The sequence below is a fragment of the Pinus tabuliformis genome, chromosome 4_2 (assembly GCF_031772625.1).
Source record: "Pinus tabuliformis cultivar Carrire ecotype Pingquan chromosome 4_2, CPIR1, whole genome shotgun sequence".
NCBI classification, from domain to species: domain Eukaryota; kingdom Viridiplantae; phylum Streptophyta; class Pinopsida; order Pinales; family Pinaceae; genus Pinus; species Pinus tabuliformis.
In genome coordinates this window covers 34,601,237-34,624,985 of record NC_142304.1, presented here as the reverse complement: position 1 = coordinate 34,624,985, position 23,749 = coordinate 34,601,237, and the positions used below count along the sequence as shown (strand labels likewise).

At 38.7% G+C, this 23,749-nt stretch overlaps 1 protein-coding gene across 1 annotated transcript in view; it reads right to left on the bottom strand.

Annotated features, from left to right (window-relative positions):
- LOC149168198 (proteasome subunit beta type-5-like) overlaps positions 1-23,749 on the bottom strand; it is a 158,060-nt gene that overhangs the window by 100,424 nt on the left and 33,887 nt on the right. The window lies entirely within an intron of this gene.

Sequence of the window (23,749 nt, the reverse complement as noted above, 5' to 3'; positions counted from 1 at the left end):
CCACCAAAGAATTATTGAATATTTCAAGAAAAATTGGACCCTTGAACCTTGGTGGTTAAGTCAAAGTCAATTTTTTGAGGAAACTAGCTCAAAATAATAAATTTTGAACTAATAAAAATGGAATTAAATGATAAATTCGAAAATTCCTCGAAAATAAAAATTCAACAGCTAAAATTAAAAGATGATAAAGTATTTTTCGACAGTCAAGATTATTTTGACAAGGATCAAGCAAACTAGCCGTTATTTTTCACTTGAAGGATTTATCTATAAATTAGAGCCATATGACCCTCTAGCCATCTGATTTCTGGTTAGGAAATTGTTGCTGAAGCATTTGTGTAAATACTTTGGGGTGCAACTCGAAATGTCCATGTTCATCGATTTGTGGTATGTATTCACTACGGGTTTTTCTATGTTGTGCTAATATATGATTATTTTGAGATAAATACATAATGTTTGCATGTACTTCAATCCTTGGTCTCCAAATTCACAGACTGTGGGCAAGGATCATTTTCCTTAAATCCTGAATATTTATGTGGTGGATTAAATCTTCGCTAAAGCTATAGTATGCATGGGGTTTCTGCAGCATTTTTAGCCATTTATCAAATAAAATAGCCATTAAAAAAGTCTCAAAAAATTTAAATTTTCAAAACCCTTCTATATTTGTAGATTTTGTAAATATAATTTGTAAAAAAAAATTTGTTAATTATGTTTTGGGATTTTTAGAATTTTGTATATATTTGGGGTTTGGGTGTTTTATTTTCATTTTTGCAGGTTGAATCAAGAGATCAAACTGAAGTAGAGCTAGATCTAGGCCCTTTAGGGTAAGATCTAGTCTCTAGAAAATTTTGCAAGGCTACCCACTAAATATTTTGTAGCTAAATTTAGATCTAGAAGGAAAATATTTTTCTGAATGGTTTTATTTTCAGGCCTCCCGAACCTAGATCTAGTCCCTCCAAGGCCAGCGTCCCTCTCCTCAGCCTCCACGCCAACCCAGTGGCCCCGTATGTCAGCGTTTTCGGCCTCTTCTTGTCTCTTTGACCCCTAATCTGGTCTCATAACCTCCTCTTACCTCAACACTAATCCTTTTAGGCCTAGCGTTGCCCCTCCTTGGCCTATTTTACCCTATTTTGCCTTAGTTACATCTCTGAATTTTTCAATACTGATTCCTCGGTGATTTGGAAGGAGAAATTTGCTCAAAAAACTTGTGTTTTCAGGTACAAAGTCATTGGATAAATTTTGGGCTACTTGGGTAAATTGATCTTCAACGCCTTGGGCCTAAGGTTTGATCTATAAACCCTCTCTGTCTTTGTTTTATTACAGCAGTAATAACAGTGATATAATAGCCCTAAAATCACATTTGAATTGGTCAAAATCACTTAAAATTGCAAATTTTAAATTTTCATAAATTTTGGCCACTTGGGCATCTTAGATCTAGCCTAGATCTAAAAATTTACTTGCTAGAATTCACTGCATAAATTACTGAATCAAGTCTGCAATTTTCTGAATCACACATCTAAAAAGGACTCAAAAAGTTTGGTTTTCAATTTTGGTGAATTTTTCTTATTTTTTGGCATATTGGGCATCGGTTTTAGTATCATTAGCATGCTGATCTGTTGGTTTGTTTACTGCTATAATAAGTTGTTTCAGATCTGATCTATTACTGAATACATCATCATAAAGTGGGTTAAATACATAATTTACATTTGCTAGTTATTGGAAAATTTTATGCTTTATACGTTGGGTAAATGTTGTGATATAAAGTGACTTCATTGCTGCTATCATAAGTTTAATAAAGTGCTGAAATTTTCTTAAGTATTACTGTTGATTTGGTTTTTGAGATCTAACACTTGCTTGTCACATTCTAAGTTTACAAAAAAATTCTGAATTCTAGACTAAAGCACTCCTACACTTAAGCTCTAAATCTCTAATCTTGTGATTGGCATAAGTTGTTTTAATACTTGAGATCTTATGGACATCATTGTGTTTGATAGTTAATTGAGGCATTGCTAAGAAATCATTAGATAATTCATCTATAAACCCTCACTTTGTCTTTGTTTTATTACAGCAGTAATAACAGTGATATAATAGCCCTAAAATCACATTTGAGTTGGTCAAAATCACTTAAAATTGCAAATTTTAAATTTTCCTAAATTTTAGCCACTTGGGCATCTTAGATCTAGCCAAGATCTAAAAATTTACTAGCTAGCATTTACTGCATAAATTATTGAATGAAGTCTGCAATTTCTTTGAATCACACATCTAAAAAGGGCTCAAAATGTTTGGTTTTCAATTTTGGTGAATTTTTCCTATTTTTTGGCATATTGGGCATTGGTTTTAGTACCATTAGCTTATTGATCTGTTGGTTAGTTTACTGTTATAATAAGTTGTTTCAGATCTGATCTATCATTGAATACATCATCATAAAGTGGGTTAAATACATAATTTACATTTGCTAGACATTGGAAAATTTTATGCTTTATATGTTGGGTAAATGTTGTGATATAAAGTGACTTCATTGTTGCTATCATAAGTCTAATAAAGTGCTGAAATTTTCTGAAGTATTACTATTGATTTGGCTTTTGAGATTTAATACTTGCTTGTCTCATTCTAAGTTTACAAAAAAATTCTGAATTTTGCACTAAAAGCACTCTTACACTTAAGCTCTAAATCTTTGATCTTGTGATTGGTATAAGTTGTTTTAATACTTGAGACCTTATCGGCATCATTGTGTTTGATAGTTAATTGAAGCATTGCTAAGAAATCATTAGATAATTACTCTAAGTTAAAGATCATAATCTTAAGAAGCTTTGATATCTTGGTTGTTTATCTTAGGCATTTGGCATCTTAAGTTTTATTGGTTATCATTCTAAGTAAGCATTTCAACATTGGTCATTGGCATATCTCAAGTAATCATTTCTAAACATCTTGTGGAATATTGTTGAATATTGGCACTTGTATCTTTAAGCACCTGTCTTGTCTTAAGATTGTTATCTAATCATTGTTAAGTACTCTCGCTATAAGATAATTCACAATAAGTACTTAAATAAGATAAACAATCTTAACTTAAGAAGACTTCATTCAATCTATCTTGCATAAGAATTCTAGGATCTAGCCTACATTATGAACTTATCTCCTAGCATACACTAGGTTGATAGACTCTTAGGGCAACCCTTTTCCAATTAGCTTGAGGGATTCAACTCTTCTTAGTGGTTAACACAGTGACCTTGCAGTGGTCACAGCGACAGTCTCTGCAACACCAGAGGCACTGGGTGGGTGTAACACAGGGGGAGGTATCGTTAATCAGGCCATTTCCTGCTTCCCGTTGGCTTCCATTTCACAACCTACTCTGAAGATTGTTTCTCAAAACAGTTAAGGGAGAGGTTCAACTTAAACTAGGCATATAATTAAAAATAACCAAAATCATTGCATATACATAGATCCTAGGAATCGCATATCATATAGGATAGTCTATCATATTAAGTAGTAGGTGTCCATCCAGTTACTTGGTTTCAGTTTATAATAAGCAATAAGTGTGGCTCCATAAGGCACTGATCTCATACTTGAAATCTAATCTAATCATTAATCTTGCTAACATTCTACCAAGTAGCTAGGCCACTCATCCGTGTCTCCCAACGAAGTTGGTTCGTAACTTGTTTTCCTTCATTTCATTTCCATGGGGACTACCCCAGATAGGTTGTTGTTGGTAGACAGCGAGAATGGAGTGGGCGGGAATCAGAGTGGCAGCCCCCTCCCTAAGCAGTGGTTGCGGTGCTTGTACAATCCAGGCAACAAAATTTTTTGGCGTCATCGTCAAGGACGAGTTTGTCTTGTTGTTGGGGTTAACAACATTCTTATTATTGATCTCTCATATTTCCATTTAGCCTGTCAAACAGAACAACATTTTTTTGGCGCTGTTGTCAGGGGCGAGTTTGGTCGTTGTCAGGGTATTATACGACAATTTCTCAATCTTTGCATCTTTCGCCATTCATTAGACCATCAAGTGACAACATTTTTTGGCGCTTATCTTTCATCACTCTTCGTATTCTCATCACCTTATCTTTTGTTCTCTCACTAATCTTCTCATCTTGTCCATTCACACCATTAGCACATGGACGTTTAGGTTGGTTTCTTGTTTGGGTGGCGACTCCACTTTTTCGTCCATTCACAAGAACATACTCTAGAAGAAATCTTGGTAGCTTGGTTAACCTCGCTCCTGACTCTGAAAAGGTTCTAAGAGCTCGGTTAAACAAATTACATTCTAGAGATCGTTTAAATTTTCTCGGACAAGAAGTTCTCCTTGATCTCCTTTTTTTTCATCAACCATCCTCTAAATCAAGACAGCATGGGTGACTTCTATGGACCTTGTAACTTCACCAACATTTAAGGATACCCACATGATTTTTCGAATGAATCCACTATGAGCAAGTTGCCTCTCTTCCAAGGGAACAATGTTATTAATGTTGCAAGTGACATAAAGAAGTTCAACTGCTTTACCTAGAGATACGCTCATGCTACTGCTTATAATCATGAGAATGTTTGAATGAAATTATTTGTGCTTTCTCTAGAAGATGATGCTCTCGATTGGTTCCAAGACAAAGCTGACAATTCCTTCGATTTTTTGAGATCCCTTCTTGATGCATTTAGAGATAAGTATGGAGATAAGAGGGAAGGGAAGTATTTGGTTAAGGAATTCAACAATATCAAGAAAAGAGAACACGAAACAGATGAAGAATTTAACCAAAGATTTAATAAATTATTAAGGGATATGATGAAAGATTACAAGCCTCCTGACAAGACAATTCTAGAACAATATCTTGAGGCTTACCCCGTAGACACGCAGTATGAGAGAAGACATGCTCATCCCAATACTTTAGTTATTGCCCAAAGCACGGTTGAAGAATTGGAAAAGGATAAGAAAGCCTCAGAAAAGTTTGAAATCCCGGGTTTTGAAAGAGTTCAAATCAAGCCTAACGGGAAAGAAGTTAAAGAAGAAGATTCTAGAGCTTGCAAAGAGTAAAAGGTACACAAGAGAGGTAAAGATCAGAGTCAAAATAGGCAAGGTCCTGCCGAAAGGTATAAGTCTAGACTAAAGGTAGATTGGGCAACATGGATCAAGAATATCAAGATGTCAGTTCCGATTTTGAAGTCGCTGAAGATTCCATCACAAAGGGATTCATTATTTAAAGCCTTAGGCATTGCTCAACAAGAAAGACTTGATACTCAACCTAAAGATGAGGAAATCATATTAAATAACTTAAATTGCTATATGACTAATGAAGACCATCAGTCTTTCTTCTTGACATTGGACATAAATGATCGTTTGCTCCATAATTGCATGCTTGACTCTGGTGCATCTACAAATGTTATGACTAGGAAAATTATGGAACAATTGAACTTAAGGATCTCTAGACCTTATCATAACATTTGTTCAATGGATTCTAGAAAAGTTGAAGTCCTTTGTGTGGTTAAATATCTACAGGTCGCATTGGTTGATTACCCATACAAGATCATCACCATCGACATAGTAGTGATTGATGTGCCAGATGTGTCAGGAATGCTTCTTTCTAGGAAGTTTGCAGCCAATCTAGGGGGTTATATTCAGATGGATCTATCTTATGCCATTATTCCAGCATCAACAGGTGGCATGGTCAAATTATACAGAGAAGTGGAGAGAATGTATCATGTGGAAGTCCCAAAGAGATTGGAAAATGGTGAACAGGTTGTGCCATAAGAGCATCCGTCTCATTTCGAGTCAGAGTTTGTTCAACCAGTCTGTCATTTTTTTCATCCCACTGCCCATCCCCTCTGAGCAAAAAGAGAAATAGATTCCAGTTCAACAAAGATATCCAACACAGTGATGAACAGTTGCACCGACCAAAAAAGTCCAAATTTCAGCAAAGGACATCTAAAAAGCAGCCCATTGATCTATCAGTCGGCAGACAAATGCCCGAGATTGTGCCTCATCGATGACATTTGATGCCATAGGGCATCGTTTTGTATAGTATCTCTAACCCTACTCCCTTTTATTTCATGTCACTAGATAGTTTTATTTCATACATTTTTATTTATGATTTTTATATTTCAGTTTGTTAGAGTGGATTTTTCTATTTCAGCGATATTTTCAATCTATGCATGATGATTTTGATTTTGAATGGATATCTATTTGATTGACTTCTATCTTCTTGGATGCAAGATTATGGGATTCTCACATTACTTCACATAAACATCATGTCCCCATATGGAGCCAGATGTTGCACACATTTTGTCAAAGTTGAATGGAAGCAGAAGTACCAAAATTTTTCGACAAAATCAAATCATCTATCAGCAGTTCATATGTCATTGTAAACCCATTCTGCAAGTGTAATGTAAATGATGCTAGTTTCATCCTAAGAGGTTTTCTGTCTCACTAATTCATTTGTGTTTCTAAACATGGATAGTCAACAGAGTTTTTCCCTTCAACCTCATCCCAAAGCTATGGTGTAATTCTTCATCAAAGTCTTAGATGAGTCTTAGTGTTTTAGTCGAGTCTTATGCAAAAGTGATTTGAAAATAATTTAAGTTAATTGGCTAAATTATTTTAATACAAATCACTTGGTCTACTAGATCATATTGTGTCCTAGATTGGGTATGTTTTGTGAAGGTATAAGTCGAACGGATATCCCCTCTTTGAGGGTTGAAATTGTAAATCTTATGTAAAAAATATTTTAATGCATGGTCCATCATATTTAGACACCATGGTTAAAATATTAGAGAGTGGAAAAAATAATTAATCCCCTCATGTGTCAATTAATTAAGTTTTATAGTAAAATTAAATTAAAATCCTAAGCTAGAACTTTAATTAATTATAGTCAAATTAAAATTTCTTAGAAAAATTCAATTCTCCAAGTGAAAAATTCGTGGGTTTTAAAAGAATTAATTTTTGGAGGTCCTCCACCAAAGCAATATTGAATATTTCTAGAAAAATTGGACCCTTGAATCTTGGTGGTTAAGTCAAAGTCAAATTTTTGAGGAAATTAGCTCAAAATATTTAATTTTGAGCTAATAAAAATGGAATTTAATGATAAATTTGAAAATTCTTCAAAAATAATAATTCAACAGCTAAGATTAAAAGATGATCAAGTATTTTTCGACGATCGAGATTATTTTAACAAGGATCAAGCTAACTAGTCATTATTTTTCACTTGGAGGATTTATCTATAAATTAGAGAGTCATTTGAGTCTCTAGCCATCTGATTTTTTGCTAAGAAATTGTTGTTGAAGCATTTGTGTAAACTATTATCCCACTGGGAACTATTTTTTTCTATCATAATAAAGACTTTGGGGTGCAACTCGAGGTGTCCATGTTCAATGATTTGTGGCATGCACTGACTATGGGTTTTCCTATGTTGTGCTAATATATTATTTTGAAATAAATACATAGTGTTTGCAAGTACTTCAATCTTTGGTCTCCAAGTTCACAAACTGTGGGCTGGGATCATTTTCCTTGGATCCTAAATATTTTTGTGGTGGATTAAATCTTCGTTAAGGCTATAGTGTGCATGGGGTTTCTGAAGCATTTTTAGCCATTTATCAAAGAAAATAACCATAAAAATATTTTTCTCAAAAAAATTAAATTTTCATAACCCTTGTATATGTGTAAATTTTGTAAATATAATTTGTATATTATTTTTTGCTAATTGGGTTTTGGGATTTTTAGAATTTTGTATATATCTGGGGTTTGGGTGTTTTATTTTCATTTTTGCAGGTTGAATCAAGAGATCAAGCTAAAGTAAAGCTAGATCTAGGCCCTTGAGGGTAAGATCTAGTCTCCAGACAAAAATAAATAAATAAATAAAAAATAAAATAAAAAATAAAATAAAAATAAAAAATAAAAATAAAAATAAAATATATATATATATATGTAAATAAATAAATAAAAATAAAAATAAATAAATAAATAAAAAATTCAGGGCTACCCACTGAAGTTTTTGCAGCGAGATTCAAATCTGGAAGGAAAATATTTTTCCGAAGCAAGGGTTTTGTCTTTCAGGACTTTCAGGCCTAGAACTAGCCCCTCTAGGGCCAGGGTCCCTCAGCTTTTTCGGCCTCTTCTTGCCTCTTTGACTCTGATCTGCTCTCCTAGCCTCCTCTTACCTCAACACTAATCCTTTTAGACCTAGCGTTGCCCCTCCTTAGCCTATTTTACCCTAGTTTGCCCTAGTTCCATCTCTGAATTTTTCAAGACTGATTCCTTGGTGGTTTTGCTGGAGAAATTTGCTCAAAAAATTGGGTTTTCGGGTACAAGATCACTGGAGAAATTTTGGGCTACTTTGGCAAGTTGATCTTCAACGCCTTGGGCTTAGGGTTTGATCTCTAAACTCTCATTTTGCCTCTGTTTTATTACAGCATTAATAATAGTGATATAATTGCCCTAATATCACATTTGAATTGGTCAAAATCACTTAAAATTGTAAATTTTCCTAAATTTTGGCCACTTGGGCATCTTAGATCTAGCCTAGATATAAAAATTTACTTGTTGGAATTTACTGTGTAAATTACTGAATCAAGTCTGCAATTTTCTGAATCACACATCTAAAGAGGGCTCAAAAACTTAGGTTTACAATTTTGGTGATTTTTTCCTATTTTTGGGCATATTGGGCATTGGTTTTAGCATCATTAGCTTGTTGATTTGTTGGTTTGTTTAATACTATAGCAAGATGTTTCAGATCTGATATATTACTAAATACATCATCATAAAGTGGGCTAAATACATAAATTTACATTTGCTAGCCATTGGAAAATTTTATGCTTTATATGTTGGGTAAATGCTATGATCTATAGTGACTTCATCGCTTTTATACTAAGTCTAATAAAGTGCTAAAATTTTCTGCAATATTACTATTGATTTGGTTTTTGAGATCTAACACTTGCTTGTCTCATTCTAAGTTTACGAAAAAATTCTGAATTTTGCACTAAAACACTCCTACACTTTAGCTCTAAATCTTTGATCTTGTGATTAGTATACGTTGCTTTAATACTTGAGATCTAATCAACATTGCGTTCGATAGCTAATTGAGGCATTGTTAAGAAATCATTAGATAATTGCTCTAAGTTAAAAATCATAATCTTAAGAAGCTTCGATATCTTGGTTGTTCATCATAAGCATTTGGCATCTTAAGTTTTATTGTTTATCATTCTAAGTAAGCATTTCAACATTGGTCATTGGCAAATCTCAAGTAATCATTTCTAAATATCTTGTGGAATATTGTTGAATATTGGCACTTGTATCTTTAAGCACTTGTCTTGTCTTAAGATTGTTATCTAATCATTGTTAAGTACTCTTGCTATAAGATAATTCACACTAAGTACTTAAATAACATAAACAATCTTAACTTAAGAAGACTTCACTCAATCTATCTTGCATAAGCATTCTAGGATCTAGCCTGCATTAAGAACTTACCTCCTAGCATAAGCTAGGTTGATAGACTCTTAGGGAAACCTGTTTCCAATTAGCTTGATGGATTCAACTCTTCTTAGTGGTTAACACAGTGACCTTGCAGTCGTCATAGCCACAGTCTCTACAACACCAAAGGCACTGGGTGGGTGTAACACAGGGGGAGGTATCGTTAATCAGGCCACTATCTGCTTCTCGTTGGCTTCCATTTCACAACCTACTCTGAAGACTGTTTCTCAAAACAGTTAAGGGAGAGGTTCAACTTAGACTAGGCATATAATTAAAAATAACCAAGATCATTGCATCACACATAGATCTTAGGAATTGCATATCATATAGGATAGTCTATCATATTAAGCAGTGGGTGTCCATCTGGTTCCCTGGTTTCAATTTATAATAAGCAAGAATTGTGACTCCATAAGGCACTGATCTCATACTTGAAATCTAATATAATCAGTAATCTTGCTAAAATTCTACCGAGTAGCTAGGCCACTCATCCGTGTCTCCCAAGCAAGTTGGTTCCTAACTTGTTTTCCTTCATCTCATTTCCATAAGGACTACCCCCCATACCCTGTTGTTGGGAGACAGCTAGAATAGTGTGGACGGGGGTCAGAGTGACATCCCCCACGTTGAGCAGTTGTCACGGTGCTTGTGCAATCCGAGCAACAACAAGGCCCAAGACAATTAACTCTTTATTCTAAAGGGTAAGTGACAAAAACCCTAAAGGATCTAGGGTTTTTCCTAAGAAACCCCAAGAGAAAAATATAAGAGTGAGCCAAAGGAGAGGCTCATTACACACACAAAGTAGAAGGACTCATTTTATGAGCAAGAGAGGCATCCTAGAGGTGTCGCAGTCTTCAAGAGAGAGGATGAGTTCTAAAGAAGTTGAGGACGTTGCAAGGAACATAGCCCATACGAGAAAGGAGGAGGTCGAAGTCTAGCAAGGAGAGGAAACCGAGGGCCTGAAGTGAATGACTGAGGATCCGTTCCAGCTCGTCAAGAGGACTATGCCCTAGCAGAGGGCTAGTGTAGCAGATCAGAGGGCGGTCGAAGTCTGGGCAAGTAAGCCGAGGTCTATATTGGAGGGTTGACGCTGATCTAAGGCCTGGTTAAGGCCACCAACAAGAAAAATAAAAGGAATTGTTAAGTCCTCAAGAATGGTGGACAGGTAGGCCGAGGGTTGTTTGAGCAGGCCCGAGTGCCTTAAGGACTGGTTAGGGTTGGTCGTTGAGTGGAAGGTTTGTTTGACAAGGCCGCAAGGTAGTTTGGAGGTTGGTTAGCAGCCTAGATAAGGTAGGCCTAAGTGCATCCAAGCAAGCCAGAAGTCAAATCAAGGTGGGGCAGAGGAGGTCGAGACCTTATTAGGCTTGGCAAAGATCTGATTTGTGTTTATATGTGGCCATAGGTGCTCCTAGGAGGAAGCCACATTTAGTACTAGTAGGTTGAGGGTTGTTGTGAATAGTTTCCAGGACGGCAGAGGTGGACCGAGAGCATTGACATGCCTAGTAAGGGCCACAATAGCTCAAATTTATGGGTTGCAAAGGCAAATTTGTGGGCCACAGGGGAACATCTAAGCTAAAGGTCTGATCAAAGGTCCATAGTAGTGCAAATCTGAGGAGATATAGCCACAAAGGATTAGATCTAGGTGAAGAGGATCAGATATGAGTGCTAGAGGGCCAGATCTGCAAGGATCCAGCAGACAAAAGAAGTTTGTAGCATTGAAGGACTGAAGTTTCAGCAAGGTACAACAGTGGTCAAAGAGGACTGCTACAACAAATCAAGTGTTTTGTCATTGTTCTGATGGGAAAATTGTAGATCTGATGGGTCAAATCTCAAGCCCTAGTTTTTTATACTATCTATACTAGTTGTATCAGAGATCTGAAGGGCCATGATCCCTAGTACAGGAACCCTAATGATTCTTTATTAATGGATCAATAAAGGTCGAGATTTGGGCCATGTTACCCACCACTTCGTGGGTGATATCCCCCGCAAAAAAAATTCTCCATGATGAGCCTCAGTCAACAGCGAGCAACCCCTTGCAACCTGCTACTAGCTCATTGTGCCATTTCTCTGCCACCCGAGCCAGCCATGTGGTCCCTCAACCACTTGTATTGATCGTATGTTTGAAGGTGGGCCTCCTGAATCTAAAGGTATGTCTTGTCATTTGGTGATTGAGTATTGGGTTTACTTATCATGGATACTTCTGGGTATGGATTGATGGGGGAATTTGGCGGAAAGAGTGGGCTTAGATTGTGCTTTTGTCCCCTTGATCTCTTTTGGTTGTTACCCTTGGATATTAGTCCCGTGGGATCTCCTTTATTGACCATTTGGTTCTAGGGTGGTACTACTTGGGAAACCCCAACTTTGGGTACGTGGTCCCACTCCTTTATCCACATATATTACTCCCTTTCCACTCACTATACCTCATTCATCATTTCTCCCACCTGGGTCCACATTTCCATGTCATGTTAAAATTGGCAACTAGGACCAAACTCCATGTGGGTCATCTTATTTATGGCAGCTGATAATTTTCTTGGACTCCTCTCATCGAGAGGTATAGGATTGATCTAAAGATCATCCAATTCCGATAAGTATTCATGGAGTTATGAATTTATTTGTGTTATAAGACAATTCGTCAAGGTCGCCCAGCGACCAAATAACCCACACATGTGCTCAACATTTTAGTATAAAAGGAGGTGACTTGATAGTCATTTCCACACACACTTCACTCTTGATTTCTCTCTACTTGTTCTGGGTTTTAGTGGCAAGAGAAATCTAGATGATGAAGCCCTAGACGCAAGAGGAAAGGAGACTAAGGGAGCTGCCCTAGAGATGATGCCCTAGCAAGGAAAACGCAGTCCTAAGGAGGATGCCCTAGCCGCAGTCCTAAGGAGGATGCCCTAGCCGCGGTCCTAGAGGGGAGATCTAACCCTAGACGCAGTGACAGAAAGAGCCCTAATTGCAAACACCTATACGCTACCCAAATAGGTCTTAGCCGCAGCAAAGTCATGGGTCTTTTGGAGGACCGAGTTGCTGTAAAGGAGGCCGAGGAGATTTTGGGACAGCATGGGAGAAATCTATGGTTAAAGGTCGAGTTGCTGAAGGTGCAATGGATGTATTTTGAGGACTGTTCACACTTGCATGGAGGTCGAGTTAGGAAAGAAGAATTGTGGATTGGTTGAGGGCAGCAAGAGGTAAGGATTAACTGTTTTGGAGGGTTGTTAGGGTGTCGCAAAGATCTGTGGTAGGCAGCAGGCCTAGCCACTCCAAAACAGGGTTGCGTGTAGACTTGAGAGGCTACCATATGCCCAGAACAACAGTATGAGGAGGCAGCACTCTACCTTGACTAGGCCGCAGTCATTTAGAGGGCTAGTCTTGTTGTGTGTTGGGTTAAGGGTAGTGGCACATGCCCTAACCAGAAGTGCAGGCACAGCAATGCTAACAGTGGGACAACAGCAATGGCATGGTACAGCAATGTTACAATGGGACAACAGCAATAGCATGGTGCTGCAAACACATTGGGACAGCAACATGGTACAGCAATGTTACAATGGGACAGCAGCAATAGCATGGTGCTGCAAACACATTGGGACAGCAACATGGTACAGCGATGTTACAACAGGACAGCAGCAATAGCATGGTGCTGCAAGCACATTGGGACAACAACATGGTAAGCAAGGTGCAGCAAGCACGTGGTGGCAAGCATGGTGCAGCAAGCATATGGAACAACAGTGACAAACATGGTGCAGCAATGGCACATGTTGCAGTATAGTGATGGCTATAGTCATGATTGGTGAAGCATGATGAGATGCAACATAGTGATGATGGATGCAGCATGGTGCAGCACAGTGAGGTGCAGCATGATGATGAAAAGAAGCACAATCAACATAGTGATGATGGATGCAGCATGGTGCAGCATAGTGAGGTGCAGCATGATGATGAGAAGAAGCACAATGATAGGTGTAGCATGGTGATGGAGTCACATGGGAGAATCAGTTGAAGCAACATGTCTTCAACTAAGTTCGGTGACCTCATGTATCATCTACTTAGAGATGATCTATGCTCTTACTTAGATAAGTCAAAGTGTTGACTTATGTTGTATATGTACTATCTCTCTCTCTATGTTGAACTATTGAAGAACATATAAGAAGAATTGATCAAGGGTTTCCCCACATTGGGGTTTGTCCCTAGCTAGCGCCACATCTTGTGTCCTCTTGTCTTGGCTTGTCTTTTGCGATCTATGTTTATGTTCTATCTGCGATTTACTTTAATGTTGATGTGATTGCTACTCTGGAAAAGATATTGAGCTAACTGTGAAAATTGAAATAAATTGCTCTAAGCATAGAACATACCTAAAATTAACAGGTCGACATAGGGCCAGCCTCCCTATCCCCTTGCCCCCACCTTGGGTCAGGCCTAGAATGATGCCCTAGAGGTCGACGCAGTTAAAAGAAAAGAAAAAAGCATAATTGGCCACATTTAACAGGTAATTGTACCACAAAATGCAAAAGATGGTCAGGACAAAATAATCAACACGTGGGCAAAAGCCAATACATGAGCCCTAACCCAATACATGGTCATCACCCTGGTTCCATAGGCCCTAGATGAGCCTCCTTTATCAATTAGGAACCCATGATTGTCCCAACCCCTGGAAGGCAATGAACCGCCCTATCTCAAAGGGGGTAATCATTGTTATATCTTACACATCATGCTCTTATCCTTTGAGCCCCAAGCAGTTAATTAAAGAAAATTTATAAAGGCAAAAAGCATATAAAGAAGGGTGGAAAAATCAAGGTCGGGGCACCTCATGTACCACGATTGCTCCCTCCTACACATTACATACCAGGTGTGGGCTTCCTCTCATCTAGCTACCCCAATGCCCCAATATGTGGCACAGGATTACCCTTCTCATTCCCTACTTCATTCCACTTATTTATCACTTGCCACCCACATTAGAGGGATGTACCTTGGACATACTATCCGCTTTAAGGGCTGAAACCACCTAATAAGGTACTTGGTTAACCCCCTTTGGAGCTTGGAGACACTAGCACATGTCAAAGCCCACCACGAAAGGGCATGCCATTATGAAGTTCCCACTTTGTTATCCATGATTTGTAAACTCTTTTACCAGATTATTTTAATGACTGGCTGTACTGGAAGCCTAGGGGACGCATTGGAACTTATGCAGGATTATAGGTGGTTTCCATTTGGGTTTGGTCCCCCTATACGAGATCCTAACCCACATAGGTCTACATTAGCACATATAGGGTGTGCATAGAGAGCCATTGGCCTCCATAGCAACAAACAGCACTCCATGGATCTTCATCGATGCTCAGATACTACTAGAGATCCACTTTTGGGATGATGGTGATATGCTTGGTACATTATGCCCAGCAGGCCCCCACAGGAGCCCCACACTCTTGGCAGGTGCCCATGACTTGTACGATGCCATGGCAACATTCATTCCACCACTCTAACCCTTGTAGAGGATCTACAAGCATCTTTGATTCATATGGAGACCCATGGGGTCATTTATGTGCCCTCAGACCCACTTGGAGCACCACAGATCTACTACTTGGAGAACAAGGGGCCACCCCCTTGCCAATCATATTCCGAGGAATTTATTCCTGAGTATGGCACTTCAGGACATTATTAGGCCTTTGGAGGGCCCCACGACATGTATATATTATTATTTGGCCCCTTGTGAGGCTTATTTTTACACTTGTGAGCTAGTTTTGGTGGGCTTGTCACCAATAGGGGTTTTATTTGCACATTATTAGGGGCTAATGTACGACCATAGGATAATTCGAACTCCTTAGGAGGCTATATATTGATGTTGGATACATTCACTTGGATCATCAATTGACTTGGGATCTCTCTAATCATAGAGAACTTCGCATTTTTTCTTGGAGGATATTTATTGCAGATGGATGAATTTTGACGTATGGATTTGGGTTATTTTTCTTGTCTTGGAGTTTTGTCTTGCAAACGAAATGTTGGTTAAATATATTTTGTAACATTGTAAGTAAAATTTTACGTTGTTATTATTATTGTTCCATACTGCTAAAATTAGGGCTAGTTGTTGCATAATTGAAATGTGGAATTAAGCATGTTTTAGCTAATTTAATTTATGGGCCAATGTTATATGAATGAAATGTCCTAGAGATTATTTGTCTCTATAATCTTGCATCATTTGCTTTAAAGGATAAATGCTTGAAGGACACTTTTCTTTTCTATCTCTCAACATTGGATGAAGCTAACTTTCTAGGCCTCCTTGATCAAGAAACCAAGTTCTTACTCATCACCATCCTTGACTCCATAGACCCAAGTGAACTAAGCAGTGATCGTTAAAAAGGGTGGTCATCTTCTTCGCCTTTTACCACTTATCCCAGGTCTAGCCCTCAAAGGTCACATAGGAAAAATTCCGATCTCCTGCAGGCCACTGCGCTGGTGGGTCCCCTCCCTCTCCTCCAAATTTGAGGCAATTCTAACAGTGGAATCTCCAGGAATCCCAAGCCCTAGCTCTAGGATCGAATTTTGCCTAGGCATCCCCAAGGCTAGACCTCAACAGGATCAATTCAACCTTTTGAAGTAAATATTCTTGTTTGGTCCTTTCCTTTCACCTTGTCCAGGATAGGAACATCATTGGTTGCTACATTCCATCCCCGAACCTGGATTGGGTCCACTTGGCCCCATGTGGTCCCACTTCTCAATAAAGATTATTTGTCAAGGACCATTTGGGAATCCAAGTTTCCCAAGGATTATAGGGATTGAGAACCTCGTCTATAAGCCTATTCCTTCTCCCTCAACCCTCCAATCCTCACCCCTTACTATTGGAGGACCAAGTCCCTTGCTTAAAGAGAAAGCAAGTGTCATTCTTCATTCCATCCTTGGGAAAAGATTTCTAGGGTCACTTTCCTCATATCCATTGACATATACTTTACAAGTGATCCCTACACTACCGGGACTCCTCCCATCAGTGAAAGTCCGTAAAGAGCGAGGAGACTTAGTTGTGGTGACAGTGGGCTAAGCCTCCATCGTTGCCCTCTTAGGAAACCCTTTAAGGTCCCCTGTTGGTTTGAGTGGTAACAAGCCATATAAATCTGTGTACTTAATTGATTTCCCTGCTGTTAAATTTTCGATGTGCAAAGTGCTTTTGTGTTGGGCTTCTCTAACGTGTTGTATTCTTAGCTAGGGCACATACTAGATCTAGAGGGCATGGAAAATTCAACATGGTATCAGAGCTACTTTGAAGGGACAGTTGAATCAAAGTGTGCACAAGACGCAGCGTAAGAGGGAGTTGTTTAAACTACTAGACATGGAGCAAGATGTTCAACAAAGAAGGTACCTTTGCTTGGACAAGGTAGCTTTGTGTAGATGTTAGGTTGATGGCGAGGTAATACCTTCATTGGGTTGTGGAGTTGCACATCTGGCAGAGAAGCCACGTGCACATGAGGTATTTGACCCATGAGCATGAGGACTCATGCAGAGTTTAGTTGTGGTGGTCTTGAGTTGATTAGCCTCAGTGTCCAACCATAGCTCAAGACTAACTTTAGAAGGAAACAAGTTCCATAGCAGCACTTTCCAAAAGGGAAAGAAGAGTGAGCGAATGGAAGTTGTGTAGGATCAGAGGGAGACATCAAAGGATTGTTAATCGCCCAATGGAAGTTTGAATCAACAGGTTCAAGAGAGAGGAGCTTTTAGCCCATGCAAAGACAGTCAAGAACCATGTGAGGGCACTCATGGTGGTGCAAGGAAAAGCCATGTTGCATACAAGGGCAGACATGCACCATGCAAGTTTAATCTTGATCAAGTACAAAAAGAAGACGTGGCACATGCGAGGACAGATATGGTTGCGCAAGGAATTTCATGACTCATGCGAGGACAGCGTTGGGTATGCAAGGAAAGTCATGGAGCTAGAGATTAAGTTGTGAAAGAAATACATTCCTCACTAAGAGGGAGTGTTGAAATTTGGGTAGCTTGGAAGGTATCTCTGAGTGATGAAAACCTACCAAAAGTTGGTTGGGGAAGTTACCCAAAGTTGAGGTTTTGACCCAAAGAAGTGGGTTTGGACCCAAGGCAATTAATTCTTTATTTTAAAGGGTCGGTGACAAAAACCCTACAGGATATGGTTTTGCCTAAAAAACCCCAAGAGAAAAATATAAATAAGAGCTAAAGGAGAGGCTCATTACACACACAAAGTGGAAGGACTCATTTTGTGAGCAAGAGGGGTAGCCTACTGGAGCTACAGTCTTCTAGAGAGAGGTTGAATTTTAAATAAGTTGAGGAGACTACAAGAGACATAACCCCAGCAAGAAAGGAGGAGGTTGAAGTCTAGCAAGGACAGGCAGTCGAGGGTCTAAAGTGAATGACCGTGGGTTTGTTCCAGCCGATCAAGACGATCGAGCCCTAGTAGAGGGTTGGTATAGCAGATCTGGGGGGGGAGAAATTTGGGCAAGTAAATCGTGGTTTGTCTTGGAGGATCGAGGCTGATCTAAGGCCTAGTTAAGGCCACCTGCAAGAAAAAGAAAAGGATCTATTAAAGGCCTCAAGAATGGTGGACAAGTAGGTCGAGGGTTGTTTGAGCAAGCCTTAGTGCCTTGAGGACTTCTTAGGGTTGGTCGTTGAGTGGAAGGTCTGTTTGACAAGGCCACAAGGTAGTTTGGAGGTTGATTAAGGTTAGTCGCAGCCTAGATAAGGCTGGCCTAAGTGCGCCCAAGCAAGTTGGAGGCAAGATCAAGGTGAAGCAGAGGATTTCGAAACCTGATTAGGCCTAGCAGACGTTTGATCTGTGTTTTTAAGTGACCACGGGTGCTCCTCGGAGGAATTCGCAACCAGTAATAGTAGGTCGAGGGTTGTTGTGGTAGGTCGAGGGTTGTTGTGGATAGTTGTCAGGATGGCAGAGGTGTACCGAGAGCACTGATAGGCCTGATAACGACTGCAATAGCTCAGATTTGTGGGTTGCAGAGGCTGATTTGTGGGCCACATGGGTAGATCTGAGCTAAAGGCATGATTAGAGGTCCATAGTAGTGCGGAGCCGAGGATATCTGGCCACAAAGGATTAGATTTGTGTGAAGAGGATCAAATTTGAGTGTTGGAGGGCTATATCTGCAAGGATCTAGCAGAGAAAAAAAGGTTGTAGCATTGAAGGACTGAAGCTACAGCAAGGTACAACAACGGGCAAAGAGGACTGTTACAGCAAGTCAAGTGTTTTGTCATTGTTGTGATGGGCAGATTGTAGATCTAATGGATCAAATCTCAAGCCCTAGTTTTTTATACTATGTATACTAGTTGTATCATAGATCTAAAGGGCCATGATCCCTAGTTTGGGAGCCTTAATGATTCTTCTTCAATGGATCAATAAAGGTCGAGATTTGGGCCATACAAATTTGTATATTTAATTGATTTCATTGCTATTAAATTTTCGCTACGCAAAGTGCTTTTGTCTTGGGCTTCTCTAGTGTGATGTGTTCCTAGCTAAGGCACATGCCAAATCTAGAGGGCAAGGAAAATTCAACAAACAAATGTGGGTGGTCTGACCGGTCTTTATCACGGTACAAATGAGAATAGAAAAATGGTGTTGCAGGAAACGCTAAACAGCATTAAAATGAGCAGATCTGAGAAGGCAACTTCTTATCTCATGAGGATCCAGCAGGCTTGTGATGAGTTTGCAACTATGGGGAAATTTGTGCATGATTCAGAGCTCGTCAAAGTTGCTCTAAAGGGGTGCATGAAGAAGTGGTCCACTTTTGTGGATGGGATTCTTGCTCATCAACTCCCTGATTGGAGCCAACTATGGGATGATTTCACTCAGAAAGAGATCTAGGAAAATTCATTAATCAGAGGACAACGAAAGGGTGGTGAGGAGAAGGACGAAGTTGCTCTTGTTGCACAAGCAAAAAAAGGGCAAAGCGAAGGCTAAGCAGAACCAGAGTGGAGAAGCATCTTCACAGAGCAAGAAGGAAAAGGACGTGAGCAAAGTTAAATGCTTTGCTTGTCATAAGTTCAAGCCTTTTTCCAATCAGTTGCTTAACAAAAAGAATGGCAAGGGTAAGACTATTACGGCAGCTATTGCACAGATGGAGGAGATGGCGAAGAAGTTTGATAAAAACTCTGCCCTAGTATCTTGCCTTTCTGGGACCGTCACGAGAAGTGTTTGGTTCATGGATAGTGGAGCATCTCGTCATATGACGAGATTGTGAGACTTCACCAACATGACCAAGGAGTCCATAGATGTAAATGTGGAACTTGGTGACAAGGCCAAGTACGCAATCGAGGTCACTGGGAGTATTGAGTTCCAAATGGACTCAAGTGGCACCATGGAGGTGAATGAAGTGTTATATGTACTAGGTTTGGAGAAGAATCTCCTTTCAATTTCGACCATGGATGACAGAGGACTGGAGGTCAGCTTTACGGTAGGTGAAGTGGTTGTTGGGTCGTGTTGACCACCACATGTCAACGACCCATAGCAGTGCACCCCCTTTATTTCACAAAAGGGATAGCGGATGGTCGATGTGTCCATATCGTCCAGCTATCATCATCAGCCTGATTTCCAAGATGTTATGTGAACCCTTTCTGCATGTATATAATGTAAATTATCTCAGCAGACCCGTGTCATGTATGTAACGACCTAGGTAAACCTACCTTTCTAGTGGCAATCTCCATTCTAAAAGGCTTTTCATCTCACTGATCCACTCTCGGATGGTCAATAGAGTTTTCCCCTCCAGTCTTACCCCAAAGATGGAATGGATTTTGTCGCTAGGATCTTAGGCGAATCCTAGTGTTCTAGATCGAGTCTATGTAAAAGTAATTTGGGAATAATCCTAACTATTTGGTTAGATTATTTTATTACAAATTACTTGGTCTACTGGATTATATTTGTGTCGTAGAAGTGGGTAGTCTATGAGGGTCTATTACAAATGGGTTTTCCCCCTTATGATGTAAAAAATATGAAAATCATAATGTAAACTATCTTGCGGGTTGGAAAAATAATTTATCCCCTCATAGGTTAATTAATTAAATTTTCTGGCCAAAAATTAATAAAAATCCTAAGCCAAAAATTTAATTAATTCTAAGTCCTAGGTAAATTTAAATTCTCCAAAGGCAAAATTCATCAGTCCTAAAAAATTAAATTTTTAAAGGTCCCGAGATTAAAGGTAAATTAATTATTTTCCTAAATTTTAAACCTTTGATCCTTGGGATTAAGTCAAAGTCAAATTTTTGGGGAAATTAACTCAAAAATTCTATTTTTGAGTTAATTAAAATGCATTTAATTAAAAATTTCGAATTTCCCCAAATATTTAAATATTTCAACAGATGAGATTAAAAGAAATTTTAATCTTCATCAACGGTCAAGATTGCTTTGACGAGGATCACTCGAACTAGCCGTTGAAGGATTTATCTTTAAATAGAAAGTCATTTGTCAATTGATCTATCCGATCTTTGAGTCGTGTGCTTAACAAGAAGCTCTGGTGTAATCTTTTTTTTAGACAATAAAGAAAGACTTTGAGGTTAAATTCTACTGGTCTTACTCTTCATGGGAATATTGTAAGATGTGTTGTTTCCATGCATAATTTTTTCTAAAGCCATTAATGATAACTTCTAAAGAGTGATTTGAATACATGTATCTTGCTCAGTCGTTGGGGTTTGAATAATAATTTAAATTTTGAACGTAATAGCAGGTGTCTCTATTTGTCTGGATTTTATTATTATTTTCTCGCTCTGTTTTTTATCATTGGATTGAGTTTTGCAGGGAAATCTTGATTTTAGATCCTAAGGCGTTAGGGGGAGTTTTCAGTTGGACCAGCCAACTCCCAATCCGTATTTTCTGAAGAACCCAACTAAATTAGCTCCGAGCTTATCATAAGATTTTGTTGGTGATGCACGAAGGGTTTCGAGTTAGCACCTCCTTCAAAATTTTAAAAAACTTATGATTTATCAGCAGTATAATGATAGATCTGGCTAATTAGAGCCTTCAACTTGTAATTATTGTACTTTAAATGGTTTTTTGGTTTCATCATTGTATATATCATTTCTAGGTGTTTTGTTTTTGTCATTACAGGTACAGATCTGAAGGAGAACTCCTGTTTGAAGCCAGATCTAGGCCCTCGAGGGTAAGATTTGGCCTCAATATCACTTTGTAGGGATATTATTCAACTTTTGCAGTCCAAGGGTTTTAAACTTTTAAATCTGGAAATTTTACAAGGGTTTCAAGCCCAAATCTAGAGCATACAAATATATTGGTATGGAATTCGTTTTTTGTGGGTTATTTTGGGTTTTCTAGGCTACCACTTCTATGTTCCTTGTTTTTTTTATTTGTATAAAATTTCGAAAAAAAAAAATTAGAAAATCCCTCATCCCACATCTTGCATCATACCCCTGCTGCTCGAAATCCACTCCCTTGCTGTCGTTGTCGACCTGCAGCTTACCCTTCCTCATCGACCTGGAAAAAAAAAAGTTGCTCTTTCCTGCGGCTTACCCTTCCTCATCGACTCTCCAAAAAACCGCAGCTACCTTCCTCGTTGCAGCTCCCTAACCTGCGTCCCTCTCTGTTGCTACCTGCATCACCCATTTGCATCCCTCAGCCCGCGTATCCCTTATCCTTGCTCACTGCTCCATCCCTGCATCCTACCCGCAGCTTCTTTTTTCCATTGCCATCCGCGTGCTCCCTTCCCCGCACTTGCAATCATTGCCATCCTTGCGTCCCCTTTCCTACTGCCATCCGCAGCTCCACCTCCCTTCTCCTCAACCTCCACTACCTGCACGCTGCCACTGTCAGCTCCTCTCATCTCTTTCGTCGTCGTCCATGCCCACAGCTGCACACATACAAACAACAAAATTTCGATTTCGTTTTTTATTTCTTTTTGTATGTTATGCGTTAGGTTTAGGTTAGCTTTGATTTTTTTATTGTTCATGTTAGTTTAGGTTAAGATTTGCATTAGTTAGATTTTATTTTTTATTTTGACTTTTCAATTTTGATTTTATTTTGATTTTATTTTTTTTCATATTTTGATTTCGTTTAAAAATTAAAAAAAAAACATTAAAAATTCTAAAAAATTAGAAAAAAATGGTGACTTTGACATTGAATGAAATAAATCAAAAGGGAAACTAAGCTTTCACACTTAATTAAATTTAAATATAAAAATTTAAATTTAATTAAGTCCTTTTGATTTTACTTTTTTTTGTCCCATTAAAAAAAAAATTACCCAAGGGATAATTAAATTCTAATCTAAAACTCCTTGGTGTCCTACTTGTGTTAATGATTTCTCTATTGTCATGTGCGATTAATGTTTTAAAATCATTGACTAGATGAGAAAGATAAATTCTAGATCTACGATCATTGCTTCGCTGTTAAAATCTTCATGGTATTTAATTACTAGAATATATTACATGATATTAATTGGTCATGATTGTCACTTTCGCCACATTTATAAATTGCTTTGGATAACTTTTTCTTATCTAGCTTATGGTTAATTAAATATAAGGCACTGGTCTAAAATCACTTTATCTTGTGGTTGTGTCTTATTTTATTAGATTTATCCATCTCAGTGAGCCAAGACTCATTTACATTTGTCAAGTTGTCCATCTTTAAGTCTCCTAGAGCCTGTGTTTCATAGGCTATCCTCATTCATTCACCCCAGGGACTACCCCCCTTTGACTTGTCTAGGAGAGAGTCTAAACAAAGTGAGTAATGATTAGAGTGACGGCCCTTACTCTGACCATTGTCATGGTGCCTAGACACTTTGTGCGGCAACATTTTTTTGGCGCCTTTGCCGAGGACGGAGTTCTCCTGTCCTTGGTCCTCTCAATCTCTTCTCATCATTTGATCCTTTCATCTTCACCCATTCATCTTCATCTCATTTTCATCATATCATCTTCTGTGTCTAAGTTAGATTTATGTTCAGGTGGCGACTCCACTTCCATCATCTTCTACAATGGCGGGTAGTAGGAGGAACCCAAACAACTTGGCTAATCCTACTCTGAATCCTGAAAGGGCTCTCAGAGCTAGATTACACAAGCTCTCTTCTCGTACACTCCTTGACAATCTCGGCCAAGAAGCTCTCTGTGACATCCATTCACTCTTCTTGAATCCTCTCGTTCCAGACATCATGGATATCTATGAGCCTCTTAACTTTGCTAACATCCAGGGTTATCCCCATAACCTTCCTAATAATGGTCTAGACAAGTTACCCGCTTTCCAAGGAAATAATGCAATCACTGTTAAAAATCATTTATATGTTTTTCAGACTTGGTGGGCTAAATTGGCTAATGCTCATAATTATGAGGATGTGCAAATGAAATGCTTCGTCTTGACCC